The sequence below is a fragment of the Vespula vulgaris genome, chromosome 22 (assembly GCF_905475345.1).
Source record: "Vespula vulgaris chromosome 22, iyVesVulg1.1, whole genome shotgun sequence".
In the NCBI taxonomy this organism is placed as follows: domain Eukaryota; kingdom Metazoa; phylum Arthropoda; class Insecta; order Hymenoptera; family Vespidae; genus Vespula; species Vespula vulgaris.
This window is the reverse complement of record NC_066607.1, coordinates 1,128,331-1,145,005: the sequence shown is the minus strand read 5'-3', so window position 1 is coordinate 1,145,005 and position 16,675 is coordinate 1,128,331. Positions and strand designations below refer to the sequence as shown.

General features: G+C 40.1%; 1 protein-coding gene across 6 annotated transcripts in view; it reads right to left on the bottom strand.

Moving 5' to 3' along the window:
• LOC127071605 (protein tiptop) overlaps window positions 1-16,675 on the bottom strand; it is a 141,797-nt gene that overhangs the window by 64,987 nt on the left and 60,135 nt on the right. For 2 of the 6 annotated variants that reach the window (XM_051011081.1, XM_051011079.1), the window contains exon 1: window positions 15,053-15,781. The exons of the other annotated variants lie outside the window; for them this stretch is intronic. The gene's annotated coding sequence lies outside the window, so the exon portion shown is untranslated. Of the gene's footprint in view, window positions 1-15,052; window positions 15,782-16,675 lie in introns of those variants that run through there. 6 annotated transcript variants of the gene reach the window in all.

Genomic DNA, 16,675 nt, shown 5'->3' with positions numbered 1-16,675 from the left:
ATTTTACTTGCAAAGCGATGGACAAGCCGATCTCTAAAGGCTTCCGTTGATTCCATTCATATTTAAGTGATGGTGTTTATGAACGAGCTCGACGTATTACGTAACGTATCGAGAACACTTAGTCTTTTTATATCCCAACTCGCGTTGAACCGAGACGAAGAACCTAAGTATTATGATATTCGTTTTATCTTTAATTATTTAGATTGTTTTTGTGTATACATATATACATGCATACATACACATACGCTCGCGCGCATGTGTATATATATATGTATACACTAAAAAAAAAAAAATTTCCTTCTAAAAATAACAAATCTCTTTCTCGACCAAACCTCGTAATGATAATTTTCGCGACGTCTCGCAGCATTATTTACCTGCGAAGCTAATTACTCCAAGAATTCATTCTAAGAATTCATTCGATTCGTCTCAAGATCTTTTGTCCGGATTTCATCGTGAGAGACCGGTTTTCACTTCGCGCTCTCCTCTCGCTAATGAAACTCCCTTCCTCGCATTTCACCGTTAATAAAAGCTATATCACGTGAAAATCGTGCCGCGAGCGGTCAACGTACGAAAGTAATACGAAAATAAATGAATTACTAGAGCGCTGTCACAAAAGTTTATCGTGTCTGGCAACGATAAACCAACGGAATTATCCGATGTGTCTTTCCACATTTTCGCATTTCTTACTTTTGGCCTTATGGGATCTACTTAAAAAATACAAAAAATAAGATGTAATAAAAAGAAATGAAAAAAGAAAATAAAGAAAGAAAGAAAGGATCGAATAAGCTAAACGTTTAAGAGATTCTTGGATAGCCTACCGCACGTTGCGCATTCACAGAAAACGTCAACAGGTGGCCGTACGTTCGACAGTCTAGCTTTCTTAAGTTAAACCACGTCTGCGGAATGCTAATTCTTCTCCTATTGCTCCGTGTCATTCGAGATACTAAACGAAAACATTCGAACTGTTGCGAGAATTGACGTAAATACTTGCGTTTCTTCAAGATCGCTATTTATCCGATCGATATATTTTAGGAGTTTGGTCAGTATCTCAAACAAATGGTCGATATTTATAAAAAGATTATCAATAAAACTATAAAAACCCTGCCAAAACGTTTGATTATCGATTACTGACCATTTACTTTACAAAATACTTACCGTCAATTAATAAAATACTTACCAAAATTAATTTGCTTAATGGTTAATGATTTTTCTTTCAATTATACAATATTTGTTCAACGATCGACCGAGGAACTATGTAATTCGTGAAAATATCCATATCGGGTCAATTCGATCGATCTAACGTTACCTTTCTTTCGTTTTTTCTTCAGAATCATGTTATTAATGAAGTCTGTGAACCTGCAAAAGAAAGAAGGAAAGAAAGAGAAAGAGAGAAAGAGAGAAAGAGAGAGAGAGAGAGAAAGAGAGAGAGAGACAAGGACGATGATTGCATCGTTGAAATCGTTACCGATCGACTTTCGAGCGATTCAAGATGGAAGAATAGGTTGCACGTATTATACGAATACAGTTATATTAATGAGAAATGTCACTTCGTGCTTGCAGATCGTGGATCGCTTGGACGATAGCACCACTTTTCTTTTTATTTTTTTGTTTCCTCATTATTGATGCATCCTGCAGTTCCTTCGGTTCAATTTTACGAATCGCGACCGACTTTTTCTCTTTTTCCTTTTCTTTCTTTTTTTTCTTTTTTCTTCGCTTTCCTTTTTATTTTAACGGAAAACATAATTTGCATTTAATAAGAGGAAGTACTTAGAATTAGTTATCGGAATTCGAAAGGAACATTAATTATCAATAATTGACTATCCGTTCATTAGAGGTTCTATATTCTACCTTTGTGTAAATAAAGATTTTATGCGGCGATACTTTCATACATTGATATTTAATCGAGGAAATGATAAGATAGAACGAAAATTCTGAAGAAATTATGAAGGTAGAAAGGTAGATCGATACGTACCAAAGATCGTTTTCGTGAATCAAGAATGTGGAAGGACGAGAAACGTCCGATCGTTTCCTTTCTCGGAAGCCGGGAAAGGCATCGTCGCGAACGACATTTATTGATAGCCCCTTGCTTACGGATAAACTCGAAATTATGACGATCCGTGACGATCATATCTGAGCGTCGATGCGTGGAAGCGGGTTAATTGGAATCGTACGTTCGCGAAGACGACCTAATGGAAGCGAGAACGAGAGAGAGAGAGAGAGGGAAAAGCGAGAAAGAGATGAGAGAGAGAGAGAGAGAGAGAGAGAGAGAGAGAAAGAGAGAGAGAGAGAGAGAGTAAGCAAACCGCAAAAGCAAAGTGCATACACGTCAAAAGAGTCGCCAGTGACTCTTCGACGGCGATCGATAAAATTATGACGAATGGCACATCGTGACGAGGCCTTAAGACGTCAGCGGGGTCTCTCACCGGGAAATTGGGTTACACGGCCGATGAGCCGATCGTAGAGCCATGGAACGATTATCGATCGTGCCGTCCTTCGATGCCCACTCTCGGTTCGAGAAGAGCTAAGAAGAAACTAAGAGGAAGAAGAGGAGGAGGCGGAGAAGGAGGAGGAGGAGGAGAAGGAGAAGCAAGGTTTTTCATTTTTCCTTCTTCATTCTTTTTTGTATTTTCATATATTAAAAAAAAAAAAAAAAAAAAAAAAAAAAAAAAAAAAAAAAAGTAGAAAAAGAAGAGTAAATTGATTTTTATCTTTTTATCGAAGAAGGAAAAAGAAAGGGGAAAAAAGGAAACTTATCGAGCAGAAAATCTCTGCGAGAAATTTATCGTTTAAGAAACATCGTTATAAATAGGCGCGTATTATTCGATCGACGTGAACACGAAATCAAGTTGAATTAGTGTCAATAATAATGTCGTTCGAAGCGCGGAGACGTTTGCGGCGCAGAGTGATCGCATGCAAATCATAAATGTTCAGACGTTGAACCGTCCTTGGACAGTAGAAAGAAGCCTCGATCGTACGATCAGAAATATATCAACGAAAGAATAGAAAGAAGCTTCGGTGAGAATTGAAATTCATCGCGAACGAGGTCGTAACGCAGAGGTGACAATCGCACGTACTTACGATACATGGATACGTATATTGTTAAATCGAGCCTAATAAAATCGAATAGGATTTTGCGATGGGTGGGTTGGTTGGTTGGTTGGTTGGTTGATGTAGATTTGGTGAGGAGGGAGGGAAGGGGTAGGGATTATCGTTTCCTTGAGATTATACGCTAATATCGCTCGACGAATACGTCACTGTCCGCGTCGAGGCAAACGATAACGTCGAGGACTAGTACTTGGAGGAATAGGAGGAGGTCGAAGACCGCCACGAAACACAGAACGTTCAACGATCGATCGATCCTGGCTGCCATCAATCAAGCTTGTCAAAAATAATCGATCGACTTGACAATTCGAAGGCGACTCGCCACTGCTTACGAACGAACCAGAGCAAACGTCAGACTGACCGATCGATCGATCAGGCCGACCGACCGCTCTTTTAAAATAGCCGAAGACACGACCCTTATATGCACTTATTCTTAGAGCTGCACTTCTTTATTGCATATCATTGGATTATGTTCTTATTACGTACATTTCATATCTCTTTTCTAGCCCGAATAACCATTTATCTGCATAGGAAAGTCTTCCAAGTAAATTTATATACGAATATATCGTTCCTTCTTCGATAAAAACATACCTCTGTATATGTATGTGTGTTTGTATATGTATACATATGTATGCATGTATGTATCTATACGATCGATGAATTATGTTTCTAGTTTTGCGAGTCCTACGAGATAACGTATGTGCATTGAATCCTTGGCGAAAAAAAAAGGAGAAAAAACAAAGCATCTCTAGGTAGGAGATCATGATTTATTAATAAGTATAGAACGAACGACGTCAATCTAAGTGCGATCAATAATGCGCGATAGAGAAGCAATTAATCTGACGTTCGTCCGTCATTGTCTTTCGAGAACGTTACGCACGTGATGGCTTTATGTTGATTACGCAATCCGTACGAGCGAACTTGACGTTTTGTTTTCTTTTTATTTTTCTTCTTCTTCTTCTTCTTCTTCTTGCTTACGCGACACAAGAAGAATTCATAATGTTATGCGCGAACGTAAATCGTATATCTATACGTATATCCATTATATACTTTAGAATCGAATCATTTTAGAATCAAACGGATTTTATCTCGAAATAGAAAAAATTCTAAAGGAGATGATAACGTAAGCAGGTTGAAAATGTAACGCCAGAAATAGTCTGTTCTTCTCGTCGGCTTCTTCCCACGCAATAGAGAGTCAAGGTGGTAACGTGATTCACCGATTTGCACGCGACTCCGGTACCGTTACATGCGTGTGGGCATACGCATGTAATAGAGTTACACCACGCGCTCTTTTAATCACCCCGCGGGAGCACGCTCAATCTCGTTGTAAGAAAAAAATTAAAGAAAAGAAAAAAAAAGAAAAAAAAGAGGAAAAAAGACAAAGAAACAAAAAAAAATGAGAAAGAGAGAGAGAAAGGTTGCGTTGTTATCCGCTACCTGTCTACGTGTGAATGTACGTGCCAGAACGAGGAAGAAGGAATTAACTATTATTCCATCTTTCTCTCGCTCGCTCTTCTCGTTTTCCCTATCTCTATCTCTTTTCCTTCACATCTCGTAGATCCTTCTGGATTCTCTTTGAAACGAGCGAAGCTGAACGGATGGATTGATCGACGTTTATTATCATTCCCATGGATGAGTATCCCCCGCAGACTCGGTGGACCGTGTCATGTTGAATCTCGAGTCTCCTCTTTTCGTATCGTATTATCAGATCTTCTTTATCAAAATCTTCCGAAGGAAAGACGAGTAAAAACGATTTTAAATGAGGACGATCGAATTAGTTAGATCTTCCGTCGTTATTGCGCGAGAACGAAGTAGGGACGATTGGAAATGAGGAAGAAAAAGAAGAAGATAGGAAAAAAAAGATTAAAAAAAGAAAAGATAAAAAGAGAGATAAAAAAAAAAGATAAAAGGAAGGAAAAACAAAGTTCGGTACGCGTAGTCGGACAATGCGTAGCAAGCGAATACGCAATGTCGATGACGTAATGGTCACGATTATTAACTGTTATCGTGGTGCATCGTACGCGCATAGGCGTATGACGAGGATCGTACATAAGTACATACGTATATATGTACATACGTACATAAATATATACATAAATACATTCATACATATATATATATATATATATATGTGTACCGAATCTATACATATATCAAGTAGAGAAAGATAAAGGAGAAAGACGAAGAAGGGTGGGAGTTCGTCCTTCGTTGCAACGCTTAGGGCTTCGCACTTCCGGTCATGTGGAATCCGGAAACGGACTGTCGTCCACGGTGATTCATCGCTCGATCGTGCTTAGGAAAAATATAGAGAGAGTTTCACGTGAAAGATACTACGAGTTTTGTTTATCGAGGAGATTGGATCGTTGACGGATAAGCTATTGTTTCATTCATTACAGTACCCACATCTAATTTTATTGTTTTAAGAAGGATCGATAAACCTGTCGATAGACTCTGTTATTTTTTTTCTTATTCTTTTCTTCCTCTCTCTCTCTCTTTTTTTCCTTTTTTAAATGACTTTTGAGACAGTATCGATCATTCTCAACTATGCAAGGATGGGAGGTGTATAATTGCACGAGAAACAAATCTTCCTTTTCTCTCTTTCTCTCGTTCTCTATTTATCTCTGCGTAAAATAACCGAGAAACGAGAGGGTTTAATTTGATTGAACGGAACACGCGATCGCTATAATAGCAGAAGGATTGGAAGGAAGAGGAGAGAGAGAGAGAGAGAGAGAGAGAGAGAGAGAGAGAGAAAGAACATGAGGACTAGACTATAAAGAGAGAAAGAGAGAGAGAGAGAGAGAGAGATAAAGAGAGAGGAAATAAGAAAAAGTGACTACGTCTTGAGCGAGAATGTATCAATGTCGATAACACGTGTTTGTCGTTCTTCTTGATAACGATGATACAGTTTTAATGCAAGTGGTACAGCGTGTCTACGTAAATGCCGTTTGATTTGGAACGTCGACTCGAATTAAAGAAAAGTACAAGCTATATAGGCCTTTGCGCGGATCAAGAGTGATTTATAGAGAGAGAGAGAAAGAGTCAGTGCAGTCGACCGACAACGCGTTCACAATTCTTACAACGGAATGCCGTGTCGCGTGAATTTCTGGACTATATATATGTCTTACGAGAGTGCCGTGATGCATCAGTGATCTACCGGGTGACTCATCCAGAAACGTTTTTTTTTATTTCTTTCGCAGTTTTTTCTCTCTCACTTGCTCTCGCTCTCGCTTTCTCTCTGACACTCCGCACTCGTGTTTTTCTCTTTTTTCGCTTCTCGACCGAACGAGGTTTATCGTTTATCGTAAGACGACGCGTAAAGTACCTCGTTCCTTTGTTTGCCTTTCCTCAAATTACCCTTTGTATATATGATGACTTTAAGAGTGAATTAAAAGTTAACCGTCTACAAAGGCCACGTATTGCTCGTTTTTGCTAAGTCGTTACTCGTTTGTGCATATATCATACACACATACACGTTTATATATATACACACACATATATGTATATAAATACATATATAAGTATCTATTATATCGTGAAATTTTATATCATCTTATTTCGCAAATTATTTCGATTTATTATATCGTATTATATCGCGAAAACGAGCGAAACTACTTACTAACGAAAAGTTTCTTCATTTCAATCTTAACTCGTCGATTAAAATTTTACTCGAGATTTTTATATCATTAGTCTTTGCCTAGTAATCGATCAAGGAAAAGATGTAGAAGTTAGATGACGTCTCGTTAACGCTGATGCAAGCGGATTAGCGTATGCGCAATCTTTTCGACTCAGTGACTTCCGATATCAATCGCATTTCTAAGCATCGTGTCGTATTAATATACGATGAGCGTTACCTACGTACGGCGCATGCCATACGAACTACCGACGGAAAATCAATGAACTTCTTAATGTCACCGAAGCGTTTCCTCGTACCGGAAAACTCAATTTCGCGAGAAAACCGACTGCACGGTTCGACGCCGCTACGACCTATATTTCCAAGTGCGTCAGTCGCGTCTCCGTTTTCCTTTCTTCGAATGACTTTTTATCTGTCGATCAAAATTACTCGATCGAGATATATAAAAGCGCCATTCTTACCAAGTACCTAAGTACTTATCTATCTGCTTATTTACTTATATATTTCTTTACTATACCTATCTTACATCTGATACTAAAAATACGTTCTAATAAATCTTTTGTCCTTAACTTTTATCAAAAAGTATATCTGATTCGTAGATATATATCAAGATATATATATATATATATATATATATATATATATATATAGATGTATAGATGAATTTGTCGATAAATTTGACGTTTATTTGATAAAAAATTAATTTATAAAATATTTCGTCAATTTATGTATATTACGTACGACACGTACGCTCGTACGGAAGATCGAAAGTTGGCGATTCGAAGGTGACGGGATAAGGGAAGAGAAGGGGAACTGGAAATTGGCCGACGTCTCGTGCGACACATAACTTAATGTTAATTAATTAATAAGATCAGTCCGTTAACTTGGCGATTCGCGTTCTAGTCATCCTCTCTCTCTGTTTCTTTTTCTCTGTCCCTCTTTCTCCCTATCTTTTTCTCTTGAAACGGTGCAAGTAATTCGCTATTAGCGATGTTACCGTGTTTAAACATGTATCCGCCATCCTTCCTCATTAAATGTTATCGATAAGTTTTCATCTGGAGCATCTAGCAGAATCTGTAATCGGAGATAGAGGTAACGAAGTGTTCCCTGTAATTATCGCATTAGCGTGTTCGTCGTCGTGCACCGTCTCTTCCGTTCTCTTTTCGATATTAATTGCGACCAAAATTTGTACGATTAAAAAGAAAGGAAAAAGAGAACAAGAAGAAACGAATGTTTTTTCATTAATCCAAATTAATGAGCTGTCGATTATTATTGAAAAGAAAAAGAAAAGAAAAAAAAAAAAAAGAAAATATTTACGCTACGACGATCCGATCGATTATAATGATCAATATAACAGCACGCAATTTATGTTTAAACGTCATACCTCGAATATTCTCATACTATTATTATTTATATCTTAAACTAACAAGAGGAGAGAATATGTACTGTATGGATTTTCTCGAAGTAACGCGCGAATTTACGATGTTAGGCTTTCTCTCTCTCTCTCTTTCTCTCTCTCTCTCTCTCTCTCTCTTGATCGATGTGGCGTCCAAAGAGCCGCGTCGAAAGGTCGTATCGAAACGAGCCCCTTTTCGTACCACGAAGCATCGATTTCTCGCGAATAAGAAACTCGCGAATCGTTAGTTACCCCAAGGACGTATACTGCAAGAATGGGTACTCGCTTCTTAAGCACGCAGCTTTCAAGCAAGACCATGGGGTTCCTCGTATCCCCTCTTCTTTCTCCTCTTCCCCCTCCTTCTCTTCCTTCTTCTCCACTTCCACATCAAAATAGTTTATTTTACGTTGATTCCCTTGACAGAAATAGAAACAACATTGGAATGTTCGACGTATTATATATCCATGAATTATAAAATCTTCACGAATGTGTTTTATACGACGTACATTGAAAATACGATCGTATATGTTAGATCCTACCGCGAAAGAATTCGTAAACAGTTTGAAAAACGAAACGATGATACTTTTCTTTCTCATTTTTCTTTTTTTTTTCTTTTTCATTTCTTTTTTTCGAAAGTTTGGCCGTTTTGAGGATGGTAAAAAGGATACGACGGTGATGATAACAAGTGTGCGTTATTTTTATCTTTCTGAGAAACTCCCTAGAAATAATGAGTCTCTCTCTCTCTCTCTCCCTTTCTATCGATGATATCTATTCTTCTCGGCGAAATAAAAAAAATTTTTTTTTCGGCAGTCTCGCCTCGTTCAGCGTCGACGAACGAACGAACGTCGAGTTGGTGTCGTGACGGTGTTGGTATTGATGATAAACGACGAAATGCAGAGGTTTTCGTTTGTTCGTTGACGAGAACGATGGTTTACAACGAACGTATCGTCGTGGTCAAGCTCGTTATCGATAATTAAAAATTGTCAAACGCACTTTGGTCGGCTCGGCACATCATAAACCGTGCAGAATCCGCTGGGAAGTAGCCCTGAGGGTCATTGTGGGAGAGAGGGGTATGGGGAATGAGAGAGAGAGAGAGAGAGAGAGAGAGAGAGAGAGAGAAAGAGGGAGAGAGAGAGAGACACAAGGTAGATATACAGCGACGTCGCGATCATTAGCCAGTGTATTATTACTCGCTGTATATTAATTGATTTCGAAAATACAATTTTCTGTTCGAGCGATCAAAACCGTATACCCTCCTCCTCTTCCTCCTCCTCCTCTTCTCCTCTCCTCGATAGGAATATTCTATCGATCCTCCTCCACCACCTCCACCACTTCCACCTCCTCCTCCTCCTCTTTCTCCTCCTCCTTCTCCGAGTACTCTCCTCTCTTGCATGGCTCAAACGTGTACCTCGTTCATTCCGCGTCTCTATATCATCAGCAGATTTGTAGCGTTTGCTTTTTAGTTTAAAGCCCCGTTCAAATCATTCCGATAAAAAACACGGTCAATGAAATAAAAGATATGTAAAGAGAGAAAGAGAAAGAGGGAAAAAAGAATCGATGAATCTTGATGAATTTCTTCCTGCATCTCCAAAAGTGTAACTTTACTTGTACGCAAGACTGGCCAGTTAATTATGTCCTACTCTTTGGTAGGAAGGATGAGTCAAAAAAAGAAAAGAGAATACAAATAAAAAAGACGATTATAAAGGGACGAAATCGATCGATCGAAGGATCGATAACAAGGAAAAGATAATGAGGAGGATGAAAAGGAAATAGGAGGTGCTGCACGTTAATTAATTAAATTAGGATTAAATCGAATCGATTCGATTTGGTCGATCGCATTGACTCGAATCGGTTCTTTCCGATTGGCGGGAAACAAAAGGAGAGGAACTAGTCGCGTAAAACCAAAAGCATCCATTCCAGAGGATAGAGGCAGATATATCTATGTTACGTATACGCATTAATGATCGAAAATCCAAAGAGGTACGATAACCTTTCGCGGTTGTTCGTCGTCCACGGCACGCAATTGAGCTTGGACGCGAGCGGGCTCAATCGATGCGTGAAAATGGAAGTCGAGCGAAATGGAATCGCTCGCACAGAAAAAGCAAGAGCGTAGCTAGCACACTGCCGTTGCCGTTGCTGTTGCCGCTGGTCACGCCAAATTAACGCTATCACGCCGAGGCTAATATCTCTTTTCCTTTTTTTCCCCCCTACTACCCCAACTACCGCTACTATCACCACCACCACCATCACCACCACCACCACCACCACCACTACTACCACCATCGCCACCCACATCCCCCATACCCCCTACACACACACCCCTAGCTTTTCACCGAAACTAGCGTTTAGAGGTATAGATTTACTACGTCCCGCGTTCTCATAGTCTCATGAATACCTACATCACACGTACGTATATACGTATATACATACCTCCAATGAAACGTCTGTATGGAGAGGGAGGGAAAACAAGGACAAAGCGAAAACGACCTCGGCGAATAAACTCGTAATGTTTGTGATACGAGACACGTTAAAAAGCGTGCCGACCACTTTGGTTTGTTTACGAAAATAAAAGTATTCTTGCTGATTTTTTTGACGATTATTCTTTTTTTATTCCATTTTCCTTCTTTCTTTTTTTTTTGAATCCAGATTCTTACTTAACGATTTCCTTGCTCTTTATTACGAATAAAATGCTTGTTAAAAAAAAAGAAAAGAAAAATAGAAAACTACACGAAATATTTTCTTCGTCCTTATCACTTTCCAAACTGTAACTGTGCGTCTGTGCGTACACACGTGAACGATCGAAGTCGCCTATTAAAGTAAGGAAATAATTTTGGACATTGTTTGTATTACAACGAGACGTATGCCTTCGTTAACATTATTAACAAGCCGAACCGAGAAGACTATATACCAACGTAAAGGTATACTTGTGTATACACATACATACTTATACATTGTCACGGCACGCGCTCACGATCGTAGAGTCATTCATTGAAACGTACTCGTGTTTGTATACACATACATTGACGAATACACGGAGTAGAGACATTCAGCAGGAAAAAGAGGAATAGAATGAGAGAGACAGACAGAGAGAGATAGAGAGAAAGAGAGAGAGAGAAAGAGAGAGAATCATTGCGCGCCGTTTTACAGCCAACGGGCTCGTTCGTTTACCTCGGTAATAATCTCGTCTTTCTTCTCCGGACTCTTCGTGCCTTTCGACAGATAGACATCCATCGTTTACGAGATCTTTACGATCACGCAAAGATTTAAATGTACACGTAGCAGCATGTTCGCGTTCCGCCTTCTCTCTCTCTCTCTCTCTCTCTCTCTCTCTTTCTCATAGCACCGACCCATCTATCCGTGTTATACGTCGTCCAAAGTTCAAACGAGGAATAAGGGGATTATTTTATGACTCAAACGAATCTCCACTTTGCCAACGATCTATTATACCCTGTGCGTACGGTTTACGAGACTTTTTCTCTTCATTTTTTTTTCATCGGTATTGTAAGAACAAACGATATCGTAGATTCTAACGTCTAATTCTGAATTTCCGCACGATCGTGTGTATATATATATATATATATATATATATATATATATATATATATAGAGAGAGAGAGAGAGAGAGAGAGATAGAGAGAGAAAGGGAAAAGAAGAAAAAAGAAAAATAAAAAGAAGATACTCGTAAGAGGGTGCAAACGAAACAATAATTCACACTATCCACCTTTAGATAACACCAACGAAAATTGAAAAACGTCACCAATATATTTCCCCGTTTCGTACAATATCCAATTAACGATACATAACATTTTCTTAATCTATGTATTATTATGGGGGAATCGGGACGCGTTGTTACTTCTATCTTCGTTTGTCTATCCAACGCGAGCAAGCAAAACTTAATATTTTTCCATAATTCATACTCCGATAGCTCGATATTCAACATTTCATGTCTGTCAACGGCAAAGTCGGAGCAAAGGTACGGGTTTCGCCGTTGCGCTGCTTCGAGTTTACTCGCTACGAGAAAACATGGGATGGAAGACAGGGTGGACGAGAGAGACAGAGAGTGACAGAGAGACAGAGAGAGAGAGAGAGAGAGAGAGAGAAGTAAGAGAGGGGAAAGGGAGAGAGAGAGAGAGAGAGAGCCCCGAGGCCCGAGTATCGATCTCATACATAATTAAATACCAGCTCGGCAAAGCATCACAAAGAGAGCTTACTTCAGCTTTGATCTGCTGACAGACGGGGCCCGTCATCGCGGACTTCAATAGGCGGCACTGAATCGCGGGGGTGTGCTATTGACACGGGTAGGTACGTGTATTGGCGAGCTCTCGCGTGCACTTGCACGCGTGCGCTTGTTTACGGACGAATGTTCGCACGTTACAACGTACACACGACCGCATTAAGGCTTCCGATCTTGCGCGCGAGCACCTACATATATACAGATCTTCCTTCCTTTCTCTCTCTCTCTCTCTCTCTCTCTCTCTCTCTCTTTCTCTCTCTTTCTAAACTTCTACCCCTTTTCTACCTGTGTAGGAAGACTCTTTTGCATTTCGAATTAGCCATTCGCGAGTCCCATGTAGGAAAGTACTAACGAACACGCTCGAGGGGTACTTCGATTCTAGAAAGGAGAAAAATACTGATCAGCGTTTTCGCGTTTCCATGTCGGCCTATCTTTTATTTTTCCCTTTCCTTTTCTCCGTTTCTTTTTCCTGTTTTTCTTTGCTCTCTTCTTTTTCTTTTTCTTTTCTTTTTTTTTCCTTTTTTTTCGAGAAATCCTTTGTTCCTCCGAAAAAAAAGCGAAACGAATTTCTTTCGCATTTATCTCATCTTTTTCTCGTTTTACGTTTTTCCGTTTTCCTTTTTTTTTTTCTTTTTTATTTATTCTTCTCGTTGATTGACTCGTTGATTCCTTCCAATCCGAACTGGATTCGATTTGTTCTCGATATTTTTTCAGTTAGCTACTTATATGTACAATACGTGTGCTCGAAAAACAGCTTTTATCGCGCGTTCAATCGAATCTCATTATTTGTAAACTCGATTGCTACAAATCTGACAGTATATAGCGGACTATGTATGTCAATGTACATAATATGTTTGGAAACCGGTTGATTTATTATCGTAATGGTCTAATTAAAGATTTTTTTTTTTAACCTCGTTGAAACCTTTTCAAGTTACATAAAATAAGCCGTTAGAACAAGTGTTAATTGAATTTAATAGAATATTGTAAAGAAAAAAAAAAAAAAAAGGAAAAAAGGAAAGAAAAGAAATTTTATTTCGATTTTCTTTCGCTATATTAAATACATTAGTCAATAGTAAGATAGTAATTAGATTAATTAATAATAAGATAGTAATTAAAATCAACAACAGTCTTATACCCGTCATTGTTTTTATAAACGTGAATGTTTGCTTTAGTACGAGTAAGTTAATAAGCAGATATCTATTTACTGACAATCAAACAGAGAAAGAGCGAGCGAGCAAGACAGAGAGAGAGAGAGAGAGAGAGAGGGGAGGGGATCTTCCGAGTACCTTGATCTTCCTGCTTATCCTTCATCCCGTTTCGTGCAGCCCTCCGGAGGGCTCTGCCGTATAGACGTTTAGGCGACTTCAAAGACGAGAGATATCGTCCGTCTGTTACTTCAAAAATCTTCTCCGAACGAGCTTTAGCGAAAGCGTTAACAAATCTATTCGAAAGTTTCTTCGAAATAAGCCCGAACGTCTTTTCTTTTACGTTAATTATACAAACGAAATATCGTTACAAAAGGGGGTTGGAGGAAAAAAGAAAAAGGGGAAGAAAAAGAAAACGAGCACGAGATTTTCTTTCATTCGTGTACTAACAAATTTGAACTTTTTTTTCTTCTTTCTTTTATTTTTATTTTTTCTCTTTTCTTTCAGTTGTTGATCTCGTCGAAGGAAAATCATATTCGTCGAAAAAGTTAAACAGCCGAATAAATGTTTAAGCCTCACCAAAGTCGCTCTTGAAAATCTGCGCTCGATCCGGTAAGCCCGCCGTTATCTATCGCGAGCAAACACGAGACGAGTCGACGAGTCATATAAATGAGCATGCAAACATAAATTTATGACGACGACAAATTTCCTCGCTCGACCAACCGTTTCCATGCACGAATCGATTGGTCTTTCCGATTAGACAACGGTTCGTCGAAATTCGTGACAATCGAAGAGTTATGAGTCACGATATATCTTATTACGATTCAACTGCACAGATTATTCGTAAATATTGGAGAGGGGAGGTAGGAAAAAAAAAATAAATTACGAAAGGAACAAAAACGTTTTCACAATTGACGCACACATACGCGTGGTAATGATATTTCGACGACGTCAGAAAAACACTGTGAGTAACCGACTTAACTGCTATTTATCAAAATGTTTGTCATTCGTCAATAAACAAATTCGTTTATTGACGTTCCAGTTTCACCAAATTGGCAAAATTAATTTGAAGCGACCTTGGGATCGAATTACACAGACGTTCCTTCTCTAACATCGATAAATTAGAACATTTCGCGAATTTAACCGTACGATTTATATGTATAGGAGGAACAATTCATCAGAACTATACAGAAATTCACATTTCGCGAGTGCAACGATCAAGAACAGAAATCCAAGATTCGGCCACCTGCTACGCACACCGCACTTTGTTTATGCAAGTCACGCGCTCCCGCTCACTCACCCTTTTCCCACGATAGATCCATCTGTAGATAAACAAGGAAAGAACGAAAGAAGTAACTTCGAAAGCGGTAATACGTTTTAAAATCTCGAAGAAACGAAGGAGGAAAAAAGGAGGAAGAAGAAGAAAAGAAGAAGAAGAAACGAACGAATGAAAAAGAAGCTGCATCCGAATCGAATTCGCATTGGACGATCGTATTAAAAATGATCGTAGATAAGATTCGAAACGACACAGGCAACGGACTCACCCGCGAAGTAGTGGTTCCACCGAGCAGGTTGCGTCAGTCTTGCAGGCACCTTGTCGACGATACTGTGTCAGGAAGTAGGATGCTCGGCTTGCGAGCAGTGAAAACTCGACGTCGACGTCGATGCCACGAGCATATGAAGTACACGCGTGACACCATGTCAGCACGTCATCCTCTCACGTCTAATCCTCTCGACACCAACCAGACCAACGATCAATGACACCACACCACTAGTCAAGAAATAAAAGAGAGAAAGAAGAAAACTCTTCTGGTCTCTCCTCCTTCCGAAATTCTTTAATCTTTAAATCACTTGTTCGAGAACGAAGGGGTTCTCTCTCTTCTGCGTTCGTTAAAGGCAGACAGCCATCGGACAAATATATAATAAATATACACAGCACCCTCGATTTAACAAAGTATTTCTATATATTTGAAGAACTACGTTTTACGAAATTTCACCCCCGTGAACAACGTATAATAAACGGTATCGGATAAAAATTTCCAAATAATATATAACACGATGGGAGTGCGAATCGACCGGATTGGCACAGTTCCGTAATATATTTTAGAGGGAATTCGTAGACAGCGGTGGAACGGAGCAAAAATAAAGACCCTCCCACGACGGCAGCACGTGGCGCACTGACGGCTCCGAGTTCGTCCTCCCCGCCTCTGCCCCCTCCAGCGGGCGCGCGCGGCGCCGTCGAGCCGCCGAACGCCGCGTCGCTTGTCGTTCGCCGCACCGTCGAGCCGCCGTCGCCGTCGCCGTCACCGCCACCGCCACCGCCACCGCCACCGCCACCGCCGCGGCCCTGACCTATCCCCACCACCGTGCCATTCCACCCACGCCCCCATCCCACTCTCCTCGATACTTACACGCTCCCTCCTCTCTCTCTCTCTCTCTCTATCTATCTATCTCTATCTCCCTCTCCCTCCCTCCTTCCCTCCCTCTCTTCCTCCCTCCCTCTCTCTTTCTCTCCATCGCGAAATCTTCGTACGTTTCTTTTCATCTTTCTCTTCCTCCTCCTCCTCCTCTTCTTCTTCTTCTTCTTCTTCATCTTCTCCTTCGCTTTACTTCTTTCTCTTTCCTTCCGATTCTTTCGTTCTCTCTCTCTCTCTCTCTCTCTCTTTCTTTTTTTCTCCCTTCATCGAACTCACTTCCCCTCCACCGAAGAAATCTTCTTCCCTTTCCACGATTTCTCTTCTCCCCCTTCTTTCCTCTTCTCTTCTCTTTTCTTCTCTTTTCTATCTCTTCTCTACCTCGGTGTGTTGCTCTGCCGGTCCAACGTCTCTCATACCAAGCGAGCTCAACTTCGACGTCGCTCGTCTTCTTCTCGTCCGCGCGTCTCCGTCACGGCTCGCCCGTCCATCCGTCTTCTACTTCTACTCCCTTCATCCTACTCATCCTTTTCGTTCTTTAGTCGAAAGAAGGTGTGCTCGCTCTTTCTCTTTCTCTATCTTTTATATATATATATATATGTATGTATATGTATACATCTCTATCCCTATCTCGCTTGCGAACGAACGAGCGCGCGCACACCAATCTCAACTTATGCATCTATTTCTTTCCCCTCCCTCCGCGCTATGCTTTGCTGGCTCCTCGTGCCAGGTGCAGCTTCCGCGCTCCGGCAC